This window comes from Nicotiana attenuata, unplaced genomic scaffold (assembly GCF_001879085.1).
Source record: "Nicotiana attenuata strain UT unplaced genomic scaffold, NIATTr2, whole genome shotgun sequence".
Taxonomy (NCBI): Eukaryota; Viridiplantae; Streptophyta; class Magnoliopsida; order Solanales; family Solanaceae; genus Nicotiana; species Nicotiana attenuata.
Genome location: NW_017673427.1, coordinates 45,329 through 59,164, shown reverse-complemented (window position 1 = coordinate 59,164; position 13,836 = coordinate 45,329).

The window sequence follows — 13,836 nt, the reverse complement described above, 5'->3', positions numbered from 1 at the left end:
AAGAAAATAGGAGAAAAATGCTAAGGCAAAGAAATGGCTTGTGTGTGGACTTGGTCCAGACGAGTACAGCAGGATTCAAAGTTGTACTACTGCAAAGGAAATATGGGACACTTTACAAGTGGCTCATGAAGGAACTCCTCAAGTAAAGAGATCAAGAGGAACACTACTTTATTCTCAATATGAGAATTTTAGCATGAAGGAAGGGGAAACCATCCAAGAGATGTATACAAGGTTCACCACACTAACAAATAAACTTAAGTCTCTTGGAAGGGTTATTCTTGAAGAAGACAAAGTTGAGAAGATTTTGACAAGGGTGCTACTAATCTCTTGGGAAAGCAAAATCACAGCCATTCAGGAATCAAAGAACATTGCCACTCTTAAGTTGGATGAGCTAATTGGAAATCTCACTGCCTATGAACTTAGAAGGCAAACCATGAAGATGGATGCACCCAAGAAGGAAAGGAGCATGGCATTCAGAATCACTGAAGGTGCTGATCTAGAGGAGGACGAAATGACCATGATCACAAAGGACTTCAAGAAGTACCTAATGAGAGGAAATGGTCCTTCAAGAAGTGGAAGCTATAGCAAACCAAGGGTTCCTGAAAAACAAACCAATGAGGGTTGTTACAAGTGTGGGAAGAATGATCACCACATAAAAAACTGCCCTCACTGGGAAATTGAATGGAAGAAGGAAAGAGCTGAACGAAGGAACAGGAAGAAGGAACAAGTTCAACCCAAGAAGAACAAAGGATCAACAAAGGCTATGGTTGCTGCCTGGGGAGAAAGCTCAGATGAGGACTCGGAGGGTGATGAACAAGCACTTATGGCAATTGGAGAATTCGATGAGGAATCTGAGGTAAGTATAATTCATCTCAAAGACAAGATTAAATTTTTGTCTAAAAAAAGGCTATCTGAGTTACTCCTGGATTTCATTGATGAATTGAGGATCTAAACAATGAAAAGGAACAATTGTCTAAGGAGTGTGTGATTCTGAAAGCTAAGTGCAAAAATCTGGAACTTAGGGCTACTGAAAGTGAATGTAAAAATGCTGAGTTGAAGAACCAGGTTCATGAACTTGACACCACTGTCCTTGAGCTTAGATCTGAAAATCTAAAATTGAAATTAGGAACTGGTAAAAAGAAAGTTGATCACACACAAATCACTTTAGAAGAAAATGTAGGAAAAATGAAAGATGAGTTGTACAAAAGAGATGAGCAGATAAGAGTCCTTAAGAAGGATCTAAACAAGGTTAAGCACGAGCTAGATAGAACCTGTAAATGGAATAGGTCCTCCGATGCACTTTCATGGCTACATGAACACCATAGTAGCAACAAGAGAGGACTTGGCTACGGGACCCCTGCACCTAAGTGGGATCCCAAAAGCAAGTACCTCACACTTCCTGAGAACAAAATTTGCACACATTGTGGTAAAACTGGTCACTATAAAAGTGAATGTATTGCAAAAGAAAAGGCTAGTCAAAAGAATAAAGAATTTGTTCAAGGGAAAAATAGGCTGCCAGGTTGGGCTAAAAAGAATCTGATTCACCCTTTTGCCTATAGAAAGGGACCCAAACTAGTTTGGGTTCCTAAGACTAACCCCTGATTTCCTTTCGCGGGTCCAAGTGAAGGGGAGCAGCCAAATATGGTACATGGATAGTGGCTGTTCAAAGCATATGACAGGAAGCAAGAACCAGTTCCTTTCACTTGAGGACCTCAAAGGAGGTAATGTCTCCTTTGGAAATGGGAAGGAAGGTGAGATCATTGGGGTTGGAAAGGTAGGTAAGACTGATTCTCACTCTATTGAGAATGTCTACTTGATAGATGGCCTAAAGTACAGTCTAATCAGTGTATCACAATTATGTGATAAAGGTAACTTGGTAGCATTCACCACTACCAAATATTTTGTGATTAATCTTACCATTGACAAGATTGTTTTGCAGGGAAAAAGAGTAAACAATACATGCATTGTAGATTTGTCCACACTTTCAGAAAATGAACTCACTTGCTTAAGTGTGTTGGACAATGATCCCCTCCTTTGGCACAAGAGACTTGGACATGCAAGTCTGAGTCAACTCAACAAATTAGTCTCCAAGGACCTGGTGATAGGGCTGCCTAACATCAAGTTCAAGGAAGACAAAGTTTGTGAGGCTTGTGCAAGGGGGAAGCAGGTAAGATCCTCTTTTAAATGCAAGAAAGTGGTAAGTACCACCAGAACGATGGAACTGGTCCATATGGATCTCTGTGGTCCAATGAGAATATTAAGCAGAGGTGGTAAAAGACATGTGATGGTGCTTGTTGATGATTACTCTAGGTTTACTTGGACATTATTTTTAACATCTAAAGATGAAGCATTTGACATGTTTACTTCTTTTGTTAGAAAAACTCAGAAACAACTAGGTAATCAACTTGCATCAATTAGGTCTGATCATGGAACTGAATTTGAAAATGCTAAGTTTGCTGAATTTTTGCATGCTACATCATAAATATTTGCATGACTAGACCTCTTGTTAAGAAGATTCCCTATGAGTCACTTAAAGGGAGAAAGCTAAATATATCCCATCTTAGGGCATTTATATGCAAGTGCTTTGTGCACAATAATGGCAAAGACTCCCTAGGTAAGTATGATCCCAGAAGTGATGAGGGAGTATTCTTGGGATATTCTTCACATAGTAAAGCTTATAAGATATACAGTAAAAGAACTATGTGTGTAGAAAAAATGTATATGTTATTTAAAACTAACATTCTTTCTGAGAAGCAGGAACAAGATAATGAAGAGATTGGGCTGATAAGAAATTCAAATGGTGAAACCATAGTCCAGCCTGAAGAAGCATCACAGGAAGGAACATGTGATGGAACAGGTCCTTCCACCCAGGGCAACATGACAGGGGGAACTGACTAGAGAGGAACTGATCCTCAAACCTCGAGGGAACCTGTCCATGAACCTATTCCTCAGTAACAAAACCAGGAAGGAACATCCAAAGAAATTGACACTCCTATTGCAACATCCACGAAATTGGATATAGATGAACCTGGTTCATCTGTTGATCAGAAGTTGTATAGGGGAATGATTGGTTCTCTTTTATATCTCACTACTAGCAGACCTGACATTGTGTGCAGTGTAGGTCTTTGTGCTCGATTTCAGGCAAATTCAAAGGAGTCCCACTTGACTAATGTAAAGAGAATATTGAGATACTTGAAAGGCACCACTGACCTTTGCCTTTGGTATCCAAAAGGTAGTAATTTTAACCTAGTGGGATATGCTGACGCTGATTATGCAGGTTTCCTAGTGGATAGGAAGAGCACCTCAGGTATGGCACACTTCCTTGGTTCATGTCTTGTGTCATGGGCTACCAAAAAGAAAAATTCAATGGCCTTATCTACTGCTGAAGCTGAGTATGTTGCTGCTGCTTCATGTTGTGCTCAATTGTTGTGGATCAAACAACCATTACTGAACTTTGGAATTGATGTTGGTTGCATCCCTATATTTTTTGTGATAACACTAGTGCTATTAGTATGACAAAGAAACCAGTTCATCATAAGAGAACTAAGCACATAGTGTTAGGCGCCATTTTTGAGGGACAACTATGAGAAAAGCTTGATCACTGTGGAGTTTTGTGCTACTAACAAGCAAATTGCTGACATCTTCACAATAGCCTTAAGTAGAGATCACTTTGAGAGGAACAGGTTGGAATTAGGGATGATTAAGATCACCTAAAAGGACCAGTTCAAGGTTAAACGAAAAAAAAAAAATGAAAAAAAAAAATTGGTTAGAAAGTCTGTAAATTGTGTATAATTAGATTAAATCTTGTTCAGTCTCATACTTTCCATAGTATACTCTTGTGCCATGTGTTAAAATGACTCATTAATCTCTAATGATATTTTCTCTATTTTGGCAAATTTAGACTCACACAAGAGAATTATCAGTGAAGAACCTGGTTCATCAAGATAACACGGTATGTTTTCTACACTCTGCATAATTTGAAATAACTATATTTGGATCATGAGTAGAGTCCTACCAAATACCAAACTCCTTTTGGACTTATCCGTTACAAGTGAACTAGTCCCGTTCAAAAGAGTCCCAACCGAATAGAAGTACCTAGATTTTAGGGATACACTCCAACGTCTCTTCAAAACTGAATTTCAGTTTGATTAAACTTCTAAGAGTCTGAAAAGCTGCAGTTACTCCATCAATTATTCCCCTGTATATTGATCAACTTTAGTGTATTCCTTACCTCATCTCTCTCAAGCCGTCAAAAACTCTCATTCTTCTTTCATCTTCCAAACACAATCTAATTCTCTTCTCTTCCATACCCTAGCCCAGATATGTCGAACACTTCTGAAAATCCTTCATCACCACCACAGGAAACCACTTCCACACCTTCTGCAACACCAATCTCTAAGAAAAGTAGAGTAAAGATGATGGCTCATAAGATTGTCGCTGAAGGAGAGCAGATCAAGAAAATAAACAAGCAATTGAAAGCAAGTAGGGAAGAAGAATCCCAGAAATCTGAAGATTCATTTAAGTCTGCTACTAAGGGGGAAGAAAGTAGGTATTCCGAAACTGAACAAGTATCTTCTGATTCCAAAGTTAATCCTGAGACAATTTCTGAAGTTGCTACAAATTTAGAGAATGGATTTGTACTGGTAGGATCTATAGCAGGTGTTGTGACTACAGAATCTGGAGAAATTGGTGGTAAAAATAAAAAAAAAGAAAAGAAAAAGAGAGCAAGGGTGGTAGGAGTACTGTGAGGGGAAAGGGTATAAGAGTGGCTGATTCTTCACCCACTCCTATTGGTCTAACAAAAGAAACTGAGGAAATGGTTGCTTGGGGAGAGGAATTTAGTGAAATAGAAGAGAGTGTGAGCAAAACAGGGGGAAGTGGGTCTAGCAAAGCTGCTGATGGGTTGGTTCAACTTGAAAAAATATAGATGAATCTGTTCCATTTGAACAGGAAACCCTCACGGACCTACTGATAGGTTATCAATAGCACCAAAACTCATGCCATTCCTTATGGTTTCATTCTCACAACTGTGCTTGTACATTTCAAGGTACCTATGAAGAAGTGGGAGGTTAGTACAAGAAAGGATCATTTTGGGGTTAATACTCTGCTTGCTTGCGCTTATGAAGTCAATGTCACTCTTAATGAACCTGGTTCATCTAAAAGGACACCTATCAATAGCAAGGTCAGAGCTCTATTATAGGAGAGTGAGGCAAAGGATATTGAGATAGCAAGGCTGAAGACACGATTGGTTGAGGAAGAATCTGAGAGAGATATTCTCAGAACTGAACTTGCAAGGAAAGGAGAAGAATGATGGAATTCTTCAAGACATGCTGAAACTTCTCCAAGCAAATAACTCAGCCCTACCTCTTCCAAGCCTTAAGACTCCTAACCTAGTGTAGATCAACCAGTGATCCAGTTCGGGATGTTTTGTTTCTTTTGCTCATGTTTTCAGTATTTTTATTTCTTCTTATGCTTTGTGCTAGAATCTTATCAATCATCAATGAAATTCACTATTTTTGCTCTAACTATTTGTTCATATTTCTTTGATGGTTAAAATTCTTAGCTTGATCTATGATGATTAATCCATGATTGCATTTGAAGTAGCCCCAGTAGCCATGAGTAAGCTTTAAAATCTAGTTATCTCACATTTTTTATGCAACTTTTCGATGATGCCAAAAGGGGGAAAAGGTTGTGCTTTAAACAAGTGATGTTTACACTTTGAACAGTGATGTTTATAACCTAATGTACCTGGTCCTTGATGATAAGTGATAAAAAGGAAAAATGTTTCTAACATTGTGTTGGTGTTGAACTGAGTTGAAACAGAGCCTAATCTTATGAAAAACATAGAGTTTGTCATCATCAAAAGGGGGAATTTGTTGGCCCAAGTAAAGGTTAGTTTTGAAGACTGACAAAGGAACTCAGGATGAACCAGGTCCATCACTCAGGTGCACAAAAATGGGCAGATTCGAGCATGTGGGTTGCACGTGAAGGAGATAAGCTTAACTTGGTGTATTTAATATCTCCCGATCGAAAAGGTTGCATAATTGATAAGGAGAAGGACTCCTTAATCAAAGAGAACACTATCCAAGATAGGGAAGGAGTTAGAAGTTGAAATCAACTAGAACTCTTCCACCAAGGAAGAGTTGCATCAGAACTCTAGTTATTTCTTCATCTACTAACTCTATAAATTCCAGGATATTCTCACATTACAAGTGTTGCACAAAAACGCAGAAGTTAAACGTGAATTAAGAGCAAAATAGCAAGGCTTTTTTGCAAGCAGTTCGTGTGTGTTTCAAGTGTGCAAACCTGAAGCTACATGAACCAGATTGAAGAACCAGCTCCATAAAGAGTTTTATGTGTCTTTCTTTATTTCTAGTTCAATTGTAGTAGATGTTTTCATATTGTACCTTTCAGCTTTATCTAGAAGCAATTGTAATAGGTATTTTGAGTATTCAAGTTAGAGTTAACTTGAAGTTGTCGCAACAGTTAGAGGCTGGCTGCTACAACGGTATTAGAGGTAATCCTTAGGTTTATAAAGAGTTTTGTAAATGCTGTTTTGGCTCAGTGATTTAGTGAAGTGTTGGGGAAAATCCTACTGAGTAGTAGGTCGTGGTTTTTTCACCTTTTGAGCCGGGTGTTTTCCACGTAAAATCTATGTGTTCTTTACTTTCTGTATTTATTATTCTGCAACAGTAGTAGTTGGAACACATAGAAGAACCAGGTCCTTCCAGAAGCAGTTTAAGCAAAAAATTGGGTACCACACAAATCACCCCCCTCTTGTGTGGTATTGACGTATAAAACGTCACACCACAAGCACAATGCTATGAATCCATCACACAAGGGAGAACCAAAAACCCAAAATCAACACAAAGGATCATATCCCAACATAACTCCACCGCAGTGCGTGACCCAATCCAAACATCGGTCCACCTGAATTACCTCGAGTCCTAATGCTCAAAATAAAAAACACACACAAATAAACATCAAGTACACGAAGTGCATGACCATAACCATGGAGAAATGAACAGAACAACATACCACAACCCGAGAATACCATAACCATGGCGCATTCAACCATTCAACACCCCAAGAGCCATCTCGCTCGAATTCCGCTACAAGGACCAAACAGAAATGCATCATGTATGCAAATAACCAACAAATCACATCCCATTGTAGCATAGAAGAGTAAAACATAGAACATATCAGAACACGAACAAGCTCAACTCTAACCGAATGACACCTCTCAACAATAACACCGTTGAGTCAGCAAATTTAACTCGATGTAAAATTCATATCCTCATTGGGCTTACCAATGCCCCCATCCAAATCAACTCCGGTTATACAAAGATAGATAAATAACCTTCCAAAAGTCCACTATAACCTAATCATAAAACATACTATTCGCTGTCTAACTTTGGCCATACCTTCACAATCTGTAACCAAGGAACAATCTGTCTCCGAGAACTCCTAGCCTCCAAATCACTAGAATACCAGAATTACCTTATCTGATCCCAACTCGACCACTCCAATGACTGACACATCCTTCATACACAATCATTCCATGAGAAATACTTCCATAATTCTTTCGTTCCGCATAGTAAAATTTGATCATCAACAGTTGATCAGCCAGGTGATTACCGCAATATCAATGAAACATCCGTAAGTCAAAATAATGTGCACCTTCTTAAATGTGCAACCTTCTCAGGTAATACCAAGTATTACTAGCATTCATCTAAACATCTGATACCGTCCATTATGTCTAAAATTCATGACCTTCTTTTCAGAACTGAACCGCAACTTAGTGCATGCAAACCTCAATCCCACATGACGCGCCGTATCTGTAATGATCCAACCAGTCATTTTAATTTATAGATCCCTGTTTCCCTATTTAAGACTTCTCATATATTCTTTTACTATTTTATGACTTGTGGGGACGGTTGGCTTGGCTTTGGAAGGGTTCGGGTTGAATTCAAAAAACTTAGTTCCACAATAGTGGGTGGCCAAGTTTGACTTAAGTCAATACTTTTAGTAAACGACCTCAGAATTGGAATTTAAAGGTTCCAATGGGTTCGTGTGATGATTTTTGACTTGGGCGTATGTTCGGATTGAGTTTCAGGTGGGCCAGGAGCATTTCAATGCTTATTGTTGAAAGTTGGCATTTTCAAGGTTTTAGAAATCCCTAAGTTTGACTTGAAGTGGATTTTAGTGTTATCGATGTCTGTTTGGGATTTCGAACCTTGGAATAGGTTTGTGTTGTGATTTATGACTTGTGGGATTTCAAAGTTGGATGAAATGAGTTTGAAGCTTAGAAGTTGACTAATGAGGTTTTGAGGCACGATTCTTTATTTAGGTGTTTTTTATGTGTTCCGAGGCTTCGCGTAAGTCCGCAATATGCTTATGAACTTATTGGTGCATTTAGACGGGGTCCTGGGTGGCTCGGGTGTGTTTCAGACCACCGGGAGCATGTTTGACCTACTAAAAGCTGCTGGTGCGCTTTGCGATCGCGAAGAAGGGATTTGGAGGGGCAACTGATTGCCCTTAACGAAAACAAAGAAGGGTCTGCGATCGCGAAGATGGAACTAGTAGTGCTTTGAGAATGAGGAGGCCCAACCGCGATCGCGATGGGGAAATGGAGCAGTTGGGCGGGGAGTCCTTTGGCCTACACGAACGCGACATGGGGATTGCGAACATAAAATTAGGGAAAAATTTATGGGATTTTTGTTGGAACCTAGAGTTTGGTAAAAATGGAATTTGACCATAAAATTGATCATGGATTTGGGAATAAATTATATATTTGAGTTCGTGAGGTCATGGGTAACATTTATCTTCAAAAAAATTCGAAATTCAAGTACGTGGGCCCGAGGGTGATTTTTATGGACTTTCCAGATTTGGTTGGAAAATTAGTTTAATAGTTAAATTATGAACTTTTGAGTATATATTTATTAGTTTATACAACTTTTTGTTAGTTTTGGGTTGCTCGGCGTCGTTTGAGGAGTTCTAGAGAGGTTAAAGAGCCGGATTAAGGACTTGGAAGCAAGGTAAGTCTCTTGCCTAACCTTGTAAGAGGGAATTTATCTCCTTATATGTATTAATTATTGTGTTCTACTTGTTGTGCGGAGCTACGTACGCACGAGGTGACGAGAGTTCATACATAGCTATATTCAGGTTATGTTCGGATAGACTTAGATTCACATCATGCCTTAGTTGTGCTATTTGCATTTATCCTGTGTATTGATTTCCTTGATTATGACTGAGATTGAGGATTAGACTAAAGATACTGATTTAGCCTCTTAATTTGGAAAATTGGGAAATATTTGCTGAACTATGGATCCGTATCTTCTTGAATCCCATGCACTTCCGCCGAGTGAGGTAAATTTCTCTACTCTTATGAGATTGAGCCGTTCGCCTTGGCAGTGTTTTAAATTACTTTATGGGATCGGGTCGTTCGCCTCGGTAGTATAGTAACACTATTCTTATGGGATTAGGTTGTTCGCCTCGGCAATACTGAGTATCACTATTCCTATGGGATCGAGCCGTCCGCCTAAACTAATATCCCAAAAAATTCCCCATTCAAGTCTTCAATAATTTCTTTCACCATTTCTTTTGCACAAGAATTCACAATATCTTTTTGAATATCAGGAGAAGTCATGGTGTTATTTTTGGAGCTTTTTCTAGTACCACATTTTTCACATCTTCCTTCCTATCTACATACCATTTTAAGAGATCTTAAAAATGACCTCTTCTTGTAGAAGTTACACTCTCATCATGGCCTCGAAAAGGCATTCCTTCTTTCAAAAGATACATTATCACATCAATTGAAGCATTCAAGCGAACTCGATGTTCAATTTTAATTTTCTCAGATTGCTTGTCCAAAGAAGTTAGAATGGATTGTGCTTGGTTATTAAATCTAGCATCATCTTGAAACATCGATTTTTAATACTATTCATGTCACCCACATGTGATTTAAGCCTTTTTAAACCTTTATTCCAACCTCTAAATCATCCATTGTGAAAGCATCACCTACTTTTTTTTGCATATCCTCAAACCTCATTTTTAAACATGTAACAACATAAACAAAATGCTGCATCTTGTTTAATGCTATATTCTAACCATTGAGAACATGAAGTTTTAAACCATTTAGGATTAAACTGACGTATCATTCCTCCAAAATCTATTTTTGGAAAGATAAAACCACGAGGTTGACAAGGTCCATTTTGTATATAATTTCTCCTTACATGGTCATGTAAATTAGTAGGATATTCTAAAATTGTTTTCTTTCAACGAGATCGGCTTCATAATCCAACACTTTATCCGATGCTTGGGAAGGATTAATATTCTTATTAATAGCTAGCCATGGAGAACTTGACAAAGGAGAGCTAGAAGAAGTTGCTCGTGATCATACTGACTTTTGCTAGAAGACCCTAAAAATTACAAAAGATAAATTCACTTCAAGTTGTATATTTCAAAATGCTATAACAACCTATTATTTATCTTCTTTGACTTAGTTAAATTTGTAAACTATAATATGCTTTCTTCTCAAAAACTTAAAAACTTAGTTTAGCAAGCTAGTATATATAGTAAAGTCAATTCAATTTATTTGTCTCACAAAGATACCCGCTTAATAAGGCCACCACACATGAAAATAGTATATTATATGAAAGAAGTCAGGGGTTTAAGGCTAATGATTCGAGTAGTGATTAATTATTATTACAACTAATAATCTTGCTTTCTACATTTATTATATAAAAAATAATGATAATTTTATCTCTGAGTAGTACCCACGTGAATGCTAGTTGGTCTCACTAAGAAATTAAAAACTAGAAAGTAGGACCAGTGGACCACGTACCTTTCTGTCGGCTTGTCGGGGATTCCAAGTTTGAACTTTTGAAAAGCACAAAAGCACAAATTGACAAAGAAAATAGAGGCCAAAACGTGGGACAACCCTAGAATCAAAGGTTAAAAATCATATTTTCTATAAATGATCAAATATAAAATATAAGAGAAAAATATGAAGCAAAAAATCAAAAAAGAAGAATTGAAGAGGGAAGAAGGGTCTAACTTCTAAGGTAGAAAGAGCATACACAATGGAGAGTTGGAGGGCGTCCGACATTGTGGTAGCAACGATTGTCGATCAACAAAGGTAGAGTAGAACCCTAGCTTTTTTTGATTTGAGAATTGAGATTTGTCATTTGGAGTTGGAAGGCTTCTTTCTTTTGTTTATTAGAAAGAAACGTTTTTATGTTTTATTTATTAAAAGAAAAAATATTAATTTAGTCTCTGTTTAGAGGAAAGTCAGAGGAAACACGTTCTTATGTTATTAGAATAAAATGTCGTCGTCTAATTTATGATTTGTAAAAAAAATGTAAAAAGCAAAAAATAAAACACTACTTTCAGCAGGAATTAAACCCGCATCTTTCCCAACCACCCCACAACCCTGAACAATGAACCAAGACCCCTTTTGTTATTGGGTTTGGCATGCTATATTTATATGGATGTAGTAAATTTTTCAATACAAATATAAGGGTTTGAAAAAAGTCACTAGGTTCGCCCCGCACCCACTACTATAGCTCCGCCCCTGTGCGTAGTGAGCCAAAAAAAAGCTTATATTAGAAACTTCTCATAGTAAATCTGATGTGATGACATGAAAGATCTAATAATCTATTATTATTAATTTTTGCCAATAGTGTACGATTTTTTTTTTGCACGATACATAACTCATTTTTTCTTATAAACGGTGATTGGTCCTTCTTATAATGTTATTTTGTTAGATTACAATTTTTGATGGTAAATATTACAAATTCCACTTTTTTACTTTAAGATTTGTCCCGATACTTCTCCTATATGAAAATATTTTAATTTTACTTTTTTACTTTAAGATTTATTCTGATACTTATACTAATAATATGATGATGTAACAATTCAACCTGTGTTTTTTTTAATCTTTTGCCTTAGATTATGTCTTTAACGCGCCTATAGGCTGGTATTAGGATTTATAACTTGATGATATGGTTGAGTTTCGAGGAAGCACATGCTTAGATCATTGTTAGTTTGAAAAACAATGGTGGTGTACAATTTTAGAATTTTTGGTGCAAGTCGGGGAGGGCACGATTGAGGTGTCGCGATCGTGAGGAAGGCTGATCAGGCCTGGCATCACAAAAGCGATGTGACGGTCACAAACGCGAAGTAGTTAAGCTGACCAAGGGTATCGCAAATGTTGTGGCCTTGGTGCAATCGTGGTGTTAATTGACCGGTTCAACTTTCGACATTGTGAGGCTATGTCTGCAATCACAAAGATCATGGGCCTAGAATTTGACCTCAGAATGACACCACTTGACATAAGACTTTTCTTAGTCTGCTGGTTAGGTGCATGACATAAGACTTGCTATTTAGAGCTCTAGTGTTGGATTATCCTCTAGATCAAATTTTTAGTCAAATCCTGGAGCCTCTTGTGTTTTGAATAATCAGGGGTGTATCCTGGGGGGGGGGGGGGGGGGTAGGGGCGTGGGGCATGTATACCCATGCTCCCTTCCCTAGATTATATATTCTTTTATAAAATACTTAACTATATGTGTGTGCATCCAAACTCAAAATATCATATGATGTGATAGTGCACCTCTAGGTGAGGTTAAAAGTTCAAATCTTATGTCAATCCGGTTGTTTTTCCTTTCTTTTCCAGATCTAGGTGCCCACAGGAGATGTGTATGTTTGGTGTCAATATTTGCATATTAATTAAGTACTTTTTCTTTTTCTTTCTTTCTTTGATTTATTCTCTCAAAATTTTCATACATTGAAATTCCTGTTCTTCTTTTATCATCGTAAATCTGATATGATTAAATGAAATATGTATGTCAAAACTAGTAGCAATGGATGATTGATATATATATTTCTATTATACATAAATAGTGAAGGATGGACGAACACCGCATATAAACGTTGTACAGAAAGTAGTAATAGTTGTACTAGAGAGTGTACTTCTTGCCTTTCTAGGCGCGTGTACCAAATTGGTCAAAACACATGTACTTTCATTTAGGAGTAACTTAAAACGTTTCTCCTCTCTCACCATCCTTTACCAATTTACCTAAATCACATCACCTTCTTCTCCCCTTCCCCTTACTCTCTCTCATCCATTAGAGCTTGCAGATTAAGTTTTTTCTTCTAAGCATCTTTTGACTAGAAATAATGTCAAGAATGCAGATGTAAAATTGAAAATTTACATCTCCCCCCCCCCCTTTGGGGTTTATGAAGAGAAAGAGAGAACTAGAGAGATTCACCGTTGAGTCTTGATTATTTTCAGCAGATTTGCACTGAAATTTTTATCTTCTCTCTTCGAATCACTCGCTCTTGTTGTCTGTTTCAGAATGATACAGATAATTCAGATGTTATCAATGATGCCACATCAGCTGTTGAGTAGACTTATTTGAATGTTAGTTATGTTAGTTAAAATTTGAATTTTAGCTTTGGCGGCAAAATTAGTTAGCATGTTTTAGCTCATTTCCATTACTTGCATTTTGTAATTTCAATAGGTTGTGTGAGAATTATAAATAGCAAGTTGTAATTCCTATTAACTACTTTTGAATGTCAATGAAAATTCGAAATTCCCTCTCTCAACTCTAGCTTCTCATGTATTCTTCTTTTCTCTCGTCTGCTTCTCCCTTTCATTTTCTGTTTTCTCCTCTTTAATCTCTCTTGATTGTTGATTAGATACCAATTTTGGTATCAATTGGATCAGAGCCACACCATGGGACCACGCAAAGATGTTGATCTTTCAAATAGAGATTGGCATGAGCAATATGAGGATCTAGCTGCTCAGCAATTAGATTTGCGTTCAGTTCTCGA